Below are 10,545 nucleotides of genomic sequence, written 5' to 3' on the forward strand. Positions count from 1 at the left end.
GAACACGAGTCGCACAGGAGACGACAGCGTGAGCGGCCGCCAGCGCACACAGGAGTCGCATAGCAGACTTCAGCAAGAGCGGACGCCAGCGCGAACACGAGTCGCACAGGAGACGACAGCGTGAGCGGCCGCCAGCGCACACAGGAGTCGCATAGCAGACGACAGCACGAGCGGACGCCAGCGCGAACACGAGTCGCATAGGAGACGACAGCGTGAGCGGCCGCCAGCGCACACAGGAGTCGCATAGCAGGCGACAGCACGAGCGGACGCCAGCGCGAACGCGAGTCGCATAGGAGACGACAGCGTGAGCGGCCGCCAGCGCACACAGGAGTCGCATAGCAGACGACAGCAGGAGCGGACGCCAGCGCGAACACGAGTCGCATAGGAGACGGCAGCGTGAGCGGCCGCCAGCGCACACAGGAGTCGCATAGCAGGCGACAGCACGAGCGGACGCCAGCGCGAACACGAGTCGCACAGGAGACGACAGCGTGAGCGGCCGCCAGCGCACACAGGAGTCGCATAGCAGGCGACAGCACGAGCGGACGCCAGCGCGAACACGAGTCGCACAGGAGACGACAGCGTGAGCGGCCGCCAGCGCACACAGGAGTCGCATAGCAGGCGACAGCACGAGCGGACGCCAGCGCGAACACGAGTCGCACAGGAGACGACAGCGTGAGCGGCCGCCAGCGCACACAGGAGTCGCATAGCAGACGACAGAACGAGCGGACGCCAGCGCGAACACGAGTCGCATAGGAGACGGCAGCGTGAGCGGCCGCCAGCGCACACAGGAGTCGCATAGCAGACGACAGCAGGAGCGGACGCCAGCGCGAACACGAGTCGCACAGGAGACGACAGCGTGAGCGGCCGCCAGCGCACACAGGAGTCGCATAGCAGACGACAGCACGAGCGGACGCCGGCGAGAACACGAGTCGCACAGGAGACGACAGCGTGAGCGGCCGCCAGCGCACACAGGAGTCGCATAGCAGACGACAGCAGGAGCGGACGCCAGCGCGAACACGAGTCGCACAGGAGACGACAGCGTGAGCGGCCGCCAGCGCACACAGGAGTCGCATAGCAGACGACAGCAGGAGCGGACGCCAGCGCGAACACGAGTCGCACAGGAGACGACAGCGTGAGCGGCCGCCAGCGCACACAGGAGTCGCATAGCAGACGACAGCAGGAGCGGACGCCAGCGCGAACACGAGTCGCACAGGAGACGACAGCGTGAGCGGCCGCCAGCGCACACAGGAGTCGCATAGCAGACGACAGCAGGAGCGGACGCCAGCGCGAACACGAGTCGCACAGGAGACGACAGCGTGAGCGGCCGCCAGCGCACACAGGAGTCGCATAGCAGACGACAGCAGGAGCGGACGCCAGCGCGAACACGAGTCGCACAGGAGACGACAGCGTGAGCGGCCGCCAGCGCACACAGGAGTCGCATAGCAGACGACAGCAGGAGCGGACGCCAGCGCGAACACGAGTCGCACAGGAGACGACAGCGTGAGCGGCCGCCAGCGCACACAGGAGTCGCATAGCAGACGACAGCAGGAGCGGACGCCAGCGCGAACACGAGTCGCACAGGAGACGACAGCGTGAGCGGCTGCCAGCGCACACAGGAGTCGCATAGCAGACGACAGCAGGAGCGGACGCCAGCGCGAACACGAGTCGCACAGGAGACGACAGCGTGAGCGGCCGCCAGCGCACACAGGAGTCGCATAGCAGACTTCAGCAAGAGCGGACGCCAGCGCGAACACGAGTCGCACAGGAGACGACAGCGTGAGCGGCCGCCAGCGCACACAGGAGTCGCATAGCAGACGACAGCAGGAGCGGACGCCAGCGCGAACACGAGTCGCACAGGAGACGACAGCGTGAGCGGCTGCCAGCGCACACAGGAGTCGCATAGCAGACGACAGCAGGAGCGGACGCCAGCGCGAACACGAGTCGCACAGGAGACGACAGCGTGAGCGGCCGCCAGCGCACACAGGAGTCGCATAGCAGACGACAGCAGGAGCGGACGCCAGCGCGAACACGAGTCGCACAGGAGACGACAGCGTGAGCGGCCGCCAGCGCACACAGGAGTCGCATAGCAGACTTCAGCAAGAGCGGACGCCAGCGCGAACACGAGTCGCACAGGAGACGACAGCGTGAGCGGCCGCCAGCGCACACAGGAGTCGCATAGCAGACTTCAGCAAGAGCGGACGCCAGCGCGAACACGAGTCGCACAGGAGACGACAGCGTGAGCGGCCGCCAGCGCACACAGGAGTCGCATAGCAGACTTCAGCAAGAGCGGACGCCAGCGCGAACACGAGTCGCACAGGAGACGACAGCGTGAGCGGCCGCCAGCGCACACAGGAGTCGCATAGCAGACTTCAGCAAGAGCGGACGCCAGCGCGAACACGAGTCGCACAGGAGACGACAGCGTGAGCGGCCGCCAGCGCACACAGGAGTCGCATAGCAGACGACAGCAGGAGCGGACGCCAGCGCGAACACGAGTCGCACAGGAGACGACAGCGTGAGCGGCCGCCAGCGCACACAGGAGTCGCATAGCAGACTTCAGCAAGAGCGGACGCCAGCGCGAACACGAGTCGCACAGGAGACGACAGCGTGAGCGGCCGCCAGCGCACACAGGAGTCGCATAGCAGACGACAGCAGGAGCGGACGCCAGCGCGAACACGAGTCGCACAGGAGACGACAGCGTGAGCGGCCGCCAGCGCACACAGGAGTCGCATAGCAGACGACAGCAGGAGCGGACGCCAGCGCGAACACGAGTCGCACAGGAGACGACAGCGTGAGCGGCCGCCAGCGCACACAGGAGTCGCATAGCAGACGACAGCAGGAGCGGACGCCAGCGCGAACACGAGTCGCACAGGAGACGACAGCGTGAGCGGCCGCCAGCGCACACAGGAGTCGCATAGCAGACGACAGCAGGAGCGGACGCCAGCGCGAACACGAGTCGCACAGGAGACGACAGCGTGAGCGGCCGCCAGCGCACACAGGAGTCGCATAGCAGACTTCAGCAAGAGCGGACGCCAGCGCGAACACGAGTCGCACAGGAGACGACAGCGTGAGCGGCCGCCAGCGCACACAGGAGTCGCATAGCAGACTTCAGCAAGAGCGGACGCCAGCGCGAACACGAGTCGCACAGGAGACGACAGCGTGAGCGGCCGCCAGCGCACACAGGAGTCGCATAGCAGACTTCAGCAAGAGCGGACGCCAGCGCGAACACGAGTCGCACAGGAGACGACAGCGTGAGCGGCCGCCAGCGCACACAGGAGTCGCATAGCAGACTTCAGCAAGAGCGGACGCCAGCGCGAACACGAGTCGCACAGGAGACGACAGCGTGAGCGGCCGCCAGCGCACACAGGAGTCGCATAGCAGACTTCAGCAAGAGCGGACGCCAGCGCGAACACGAGTCGCACAGGAGACGACAGCGTGAGCGGCCGCCAGCGCACACAGGAGTCGCATAGCAGACGACAGCAGGAGCGGACGCCAGCGCGAACACGAGTCGCACAGGAGACGACAGCGTGAGCGGCCGCCAGCGCACACAGGAGTCGCATAGCAGACTTCAGCAAGAGCGGACGCCAGCGCGAACACGAGTCGCACAGGAGACGACAGCGTGAGCGGCCGCCAGCGCACACAGGAGTCGCATAGCAGACGACAGCAGGAGCGGACGCCAGCGCGAACACGAGTCGCACAGGAGACGACAGCGTGAGCGGCTGCCAGCGCACACAGGAGTCGCATAGCAGACGACAGCAAGAGCGGACGCCAGCGCGAACACGAGTCGCACAGGAGACGACAGCGTGAGCGGCCGCCAGCGCACACAGGAGTCGCATAGCAGACGACAGCAGGAGCGGACGCCAGCGCGAACACGAGTCGCACAGGAGACGACAGCGTGAGCGGCCGCCAGCGCACACAGGAGTCGCATAGCAGACGACAGCACGAGCGGACGCCAGCGCGAACACGAGTCGCACAGGAGACGACAGCGTGAGCGGCTGCCAGCGCACACAGGAGTCGCATAGCAGACGACAGCAAGAGCGGACGCCAGCGCGAACACGAGTCGCACAGGAGACGACAGCGTGAGCGGCCGCCAGCGCACACAGGAGTCGCATAGCAGACGACAGCAGGAGCGGACGCCAGCGCGAACACGAGTCGCACAGGAGACGACAGCGTGAGCGGCCGCCAGCGCACACAGGAGTCGCATAGCAGACGACAGCAAGAGCGGACGCCAGCGCGAACACGAGTCGCACAGGAGACGACAGCGTGAGCGGCCGCCAGCGCACACAGGAGTCGCATAGCAGACGACAGCAGGAGCGGACGCCAGCGCGAACACGAGTCGCACAGGAGACGACAGCGTGAGCGGCCGCCAGCGCACACAGGAGTCGCATAGCAGACGACAGCACGAGCGGACGCCAGCGCGAACACGAGTCGCACAGGAGACGACAGCGTGAGCGGCCGCCAGCGCACACAGGAGTCGCATAGCAGACGACAGCACGAGCGGACGCCGGCGAGAACACGAGTCGCACAGGAGACGACAGCGTGAGCGGCCGCCAGCGCACACAGGAGTCGCATAGCAGACGACAGCAGGAGCGGACGCCAGCGCGAACACGAGTCGCACAGGAGACGACAGCGTGAGCGGCCGCCAGCGCACACAGGAGTCGCATAGCAGACGACAGCACGAGCGGACGCCGGCGAGAACACGAGTCGCACAGGAGACGACAGCGTGAGCGGCCGCCAGCGCACACAGGAGTCGCATAGCAGACGACAGCAGGAGCGGACGCCAGCGCGAACACGAGTCGCACAGGAGACGACAGCGTGAGCGGCCGCCAGCGCACACAGGAGTCGCATAGCAGACGACAGCACGAGCGGACGCCGGCGAGAACACGAGTCGCACAGGAGACGACAGCGTGAGCGGCCGCCAGCGCACACAGGAGTCGCATAGCAGACGACAGCACGAGCGGACGCCGGCGAGAACACGAGTCGCACAGGAGACGACAGCGTGAGCGGCCGCCAGCGCACACAGGAGTCGCATAGCAGACGACAGCAGGAGCGGACGCCAGCGCGAACACGAGTCGCACAGGAGACGACAGCGTGAGCGGCTGCCAGCGCACACAGGAGTCGCATAGCAGACGACAGCACGAGCGGACGCCGGCGAGAACACGAGTCGCACAGGAGACGACAGCGTGAGCGGCCGCCAGCGCACACAGGAGTCGCATAGCAGACGACAGCAGGAGCGGACGCCAGCGCGAACACGAGTCGCACAGGAGACGACAGCGTGAGCGGCCGCCAGCGCACACAGGAGTCGCATAGCAGACGACAGCACGAGCGGACGCCGGCGAGAACACGAGTCGCACAGGAGACGACAGCGTGAGCGGCCGCCAGCGCACACAGGAGTCGCATAGCAGACGACAGCACGAGCGGACGCCGGCGAGAACACGAGTCGCACAGGAGACGACAGCGTGAGCGGCTGCCAGCGCACACAGGAGTCGCATAGCAGACGACAGCACGAGCGGACGCCGGCGAGAACACGAGTCGCACAGGAGACGACAGCGTGAGCGGCTGCCAGCGCACACAGGAGTCGCATAGCAGACGACAGCAGGAGCGGACGCCAGCGCGAACACGAGTCGCACAGGAGACGACAGCGTGAGCGGCCGCCAGCGCACACAGGAGTCGCATAGCAGACGACAGCACGAGCGGACGCCGGCGAGAACACGAGTCGCACAGGAGACGACAGCGTGAGCGGCCGCCAGCGCACACAGGAGTCGCATAGCAGACGACAGCAGGAGCGGACGCCAGCGCGAACACGAGTCGCACAGGAGACGACAGCGTGAGCGGCCGCCAGCGCACACAGGAGTCGCATAGCAGACGACAGCACGAGCGGACGCCAGCGCGAACACGAGTCGCACAGGAGACGACAGCGTGAGCGGCTGCCAGCGCACACAGGAGTCGCATAGCAGACGACAGCACGAGCGGACGCCGGCGAGAACACGAGTCGCACAGGAGACGACAGCGTGAGCGGCCGCCAGCGCACACAGGAGTCGCATAGCAGACGACAGCACGAGCGGACGCCAGCGCGAACACGAGTCGCACAGGAGACGACAGCGTGAGCGGCCGCCAGCGCACACAGGAGTCGCATAGCAGACGACAGCAGGAGCGGACGCCGGCGAGAACACGAGTCGCACAGGAGACGACAGCGTGAGCGGCCGCCAGCGCACACAGGAGTCGCATAGCAGACGACAGCACGAGCGGACGCCGGCGAGAACACGAGTCGCACAGGAGACGACAGCGTGAGCGGCCGCCAGCGCACACAGGAGTCGCATAGCAGACGACAGCACGAGCGGACGCCGGCGAGAACACGAGTCGCACAGGAGACGACAGCGTGAGCGGCCGCCAGCGCACACAGGAGTCGCATAGCAGACGACAGCAGGAGCGGACGCCAGCGCGAACACGAGTCGCACAGGAGACGACAGCGTGAGCGGCTGCCAGCGCACACAGGAGTCGCATAGCAGACGACAGCACGAGCGGACGCCGGCGAGAACACGAGTCGCACAGGAGACGACAGCGTGAGCGGCCGCCAGCGCACACAGGAGTCGCATAGCAGACGACAGCAGGAGCGGACGCCAGCGCGAACACGAGTCGCACAGGAGACGACAGCGTGAGCGGCCGCCAGCGCACACAGGAGTCGCATAGCAGACGACAGCACGAGCGGACGCCAGCGCGAACACGAGTCGCACAGGAGACGACAGCGTGAGCGGCTGCCAGCGCACACAGGAGTCGCATAGCAGACGACAGCACGAGCGGACGCCGGCGAGAACACGAGTCGCACAGGAGACGACAGCGTGAGCGGCCGCCAGCGCACACAGGAGTCGCATAGCAGACGACAGCACGAGCGGACGCCAGCGCGAACACGAGTCGCACAGGAGACGACAGCGTGAGCGGCCGCCAGCGCACACAGGAGTCGCATAGCAGACGACAGCAGGAGCGGACGCCAGCGCGAACACGAGTCGCACAGGAGACGACAGCGTGAGCGGCTGCCAGCGCACACAGGAGTCGCATAGCAGACGACAGCACGAGCGGACGCCGGCGAGAACACGAGTCGCACAGGAGACGACAGCGTGAGCGGCCGCCAGCGCACACAGGAGTCGCATAGCAGACTTCAGCAAGAGCGGACGCCAGCGCGAACACGAGTCGCACAGGAGACGACAGCGTGAGCGGCCGCCAGCGCACACAGGAGTCGCATAGCAGACTTCAGCAAGAGCGGACGCCAGCGCGAACACGAGTCGCACAGGAGACGACAGCGTGAGCGGCTGCCAGCGCACACAGGAGTCGCATAGCAGACGACAGCACGAGCGGACGCCGGCGAGAACACGAGTCGCACAGGAGACGACAGCGTGAGCGGCCGCCAGCGCACACAGGAGTCGCATAGCAGACTTCAGCAAGAGCGGACGCCAGCGCGAACACGAGTCGCACAGGAGACGACAGCGTGAGCGGCCGCCAGCGCACACAGGAGTCGCATAGCAGACGACAGCAGGAGCGGACGCCAGCGCGAACACGAGTCGCACAGGAGACGACAGCGTGAGCGGCCGCCAGCGCACACAGGAGTCGCATAGCAGACGACAGCACGAGCGGACGCCGGCGAGAACACGAGTCGCATAGGAGACGACAGCGTGAGCGGCCGCCAGCGCACACAGGAGTCGCATAGCAGACGACAGCACGAGCGGACGCCGGCGAGAACACGAGTCGCACAGGAGACGACAGCGTGAGCGGCCGCCAGCGCACACAGGAGTCGCATAGCAGACTTCAGCAAGAGCGGACGCCAGCGCGAACACGAGTCGCACAGGAGACGACAGCGTGAGCGGCCGCCAGCGCACACAGGAGTCGCATAGCAGACTTCAGCAAGAGCGGACGCCAGCGCGAACACGAGTCGCACAGGAGACGACAGCGTGAGCGGCTGCCAGCGCACACAGGAGTCGCATAGCAGACGACAGCACGAGCGGACGCCGGCGAGAACACGAGTCGCACAGGAGACGACAGCGTGAGCGGCCGCCAGCGCACACAGGAGTCGCATAGCAGACTTCAGCAAGAGCGGACGCCAGCGCGAACACGAGTCGCACAGGAGACGACAGCGTGAGCGGCCGCCAGCGCACACAGGAGTCGCATAGCAGACGACAGCAGGAGCGGACGCCGGCGAGAACACGAGTCGCATAGGAGACGACAGCGTGAGCGGCCGCCAGCGCACACAGGAGTCGCATAGCAGACTTCAGCAAGAGCGGACGCCAGCGCGAACACGAGTCGCACAGGAGACGGCAGCGTGAGCGGCCGCCATCGCGCGCATAGCAGACGTCAGACGGAGGTTGACCGTCAAAGCGAGAACAGCGACAGGATATCTACACGCATGCGCAAAACTTCCCAACGGCGCCGCAGGGCGGCGCCTCAGGTAGCGGCGACACGCGGAGGCGCGTTCACACTCATATTGTTTCCGATAGTACCTGGTTACGCGTTTTTGTTGAGTGCATCCAGGAAGCTTGATCCATGAGTAGCTCCTTCTTTCAAGGCACACGCGTTCCTTGAACGTGCATGTTTCATGTGTAAAACATGCTAAAGTTGAAGCCTGGGCGAGTTGGTATGACATACTTAAAAGGTTAAAACAGCGCGAGAAACGACGGACAGGGTAAAGAAGGACACGGACAGAGCGCTGACACGCAACTAAATTTTTACTGGACTCAACGGGGCAATATATACGCACAATTGAGAACAAAAAGAAGAAAATCAGCCTAAAAACACTCAAAACAAAAGCACAAAAAACGAAATACCACCTCTAAAAAGACAAACAAAGGCACGCGCTACAACCGAGCTAATCAAGTGGCCAGAAAATGAATCACCGTCCTTGATAAGGCAACGGAAGGGCTGCTGACGCACATGACTCCCAATCTGTCTATTTTCAATGGCCTCCGAAATGTCACGTGTCAGCTGGTCCCGGTGATGTTTAACGACCCCGCACTGTTGAAACTGAGGCTGGCATCTGCAGTCACGGCAATGTGTGCCAAGGTGACCGGAAGTAGTTGAAGAGACGTCGTGAGCATGTTCCCTTAGCCTGTCGCTGAGACAGCGACCTGTCTGGCCGACATAACGCCTGCCGCAAGACAGAGGGAGGGGATACACAACTCCCTCAGCGCAGGAGACGTAGCCATTGCGATGCTTCGTAGTGCAGGCCCTTGTCTCCCTATCAGAGGGATTAACGGCTCGACATACTCTAGAAAGCTTGTCAGGAGCGGTGAACAAAGCGTCCACATCACATCTGCCCGCAATACGTTTGAGGTTATGGGCCACACCATGCATATACGGAATGACGGCGAATTTTCTTCTTTCTCGTCCTTTTCTACTGCTGAAAGGGATATCGCTCGTCTCAGGCCAAGTTTTCAAAGAAACCAAAACTTGGCCTGAGACGAGCGATACCCCTTTCAGCAGTAGAAAAGGACGAGAAAGAAGAAAATTCGCCGTCATTCCGTACACACTAAACATTGTAACACCCATAATCGTGTAAAAAGGGTGTAAGAAGGGTGTAAGGTAGGGAAAACACCATTTTTACACGCTTTTTACACGATTTCTGAATATCGGTGGGTGTAAAAAGGGTGTGCTGACATTTTACACCCTTTACACGCCCTCTCTACGCCCTACTTGCAGCGATGGTGTCTGAAATCATGGAAGAAGGGTGTATGGGCGAATTTTACGCCCTTCATCTACACGGTGTGAAAGGGGCGTAATGATGATGCTGTCAAATACACCCATGATTTTATAGCCGTTCATATTTATTGCTTTGGTGAAACTGTTTTTGATGTACGGCGGTACAAACATCGAGTATAATTAATCGCCACACGGAGTCGCGTATGATTATGAAGTGCTAGAGAATAGTTTTTGGAACTCCTATTGAACTCTTCGTTCGACACGAGCCTAAAATTACGTTTCGCGCGTGCATCAGTTTTATCGGTTCAGCCACACTGTTAAAAAAAGTGCCGTTATATTACAGAACCGTACTGCGCTAACTCATGATGCCAGACATTATCTGTAACCCTCCGTAATACCACCAAAGCCGTAGCTGACAGTTTACATTATCATTTCTGTACAGCAGACATACAGCAATAGAAGCGCAGTACGCAAGTACAGGACTAAAGCCGCAAACTTAGCTCCAGGTATCCAAGCCGTCGAGTGTTCAGACGGTATTGAAGGCGTAAGGGAAGGGTACGGTTTCAGTCCCGTATTTTCATACTGCACTTCCATTGCCGTATTGTAACGGTAACAGTCCAGTTACCGTACCCTTCCCTTACGCCTTCAATACCGTCGGAACACTTGACGGCTTGCATACCTCAAGTTTAGTTTGCAGCTTTAATCCCGTACTTGCGTACTGCACTTCTATCGCTGTGTGCTCGCTGTACGGTAACAATAATGTGAACTCTCAGCTACGGCCTTGGTAGTATTACGGAGGGTTACAGATAACGTCTGGCATCATGAGTTAGCGCACTACAGTTCCGTAATATAACGACAAATCCT

General features: G+C 62.6%; 1 protein-coding gene across 1 annotated transcript in view; it reads left to right on the forward strand.

Moving 5' to 3' along the window:
- LOC115310142 (flavin-containing monooxygenase 5-like) overlaps nt 1-10,545 on the forward strand; it is a 130,287-nt gene that overhangs the window by 60,983 nt on the left and 58,759 nt on the right. The gene's annotated exons all lie outside the window — the stretch shown is intronic.

Source organism: Ixodes scapularis, unplaced genomic scaffold (assembly GCF_016920785.2).
Source record: "Ixodes scapularis isolate PalLabHiFi unplaced genomic scaffold, ASM1692078v2 ptg001583l_1__unscaffolded, whole genome shotgun sequence".
Taxonomy (NCBI): domain Eukaryota; kingdom Metazoa; phylum Arthropoda; class Arachnida; order Ixodida; family Ixodidae; genus Ixodes; species Ixodes scapularis.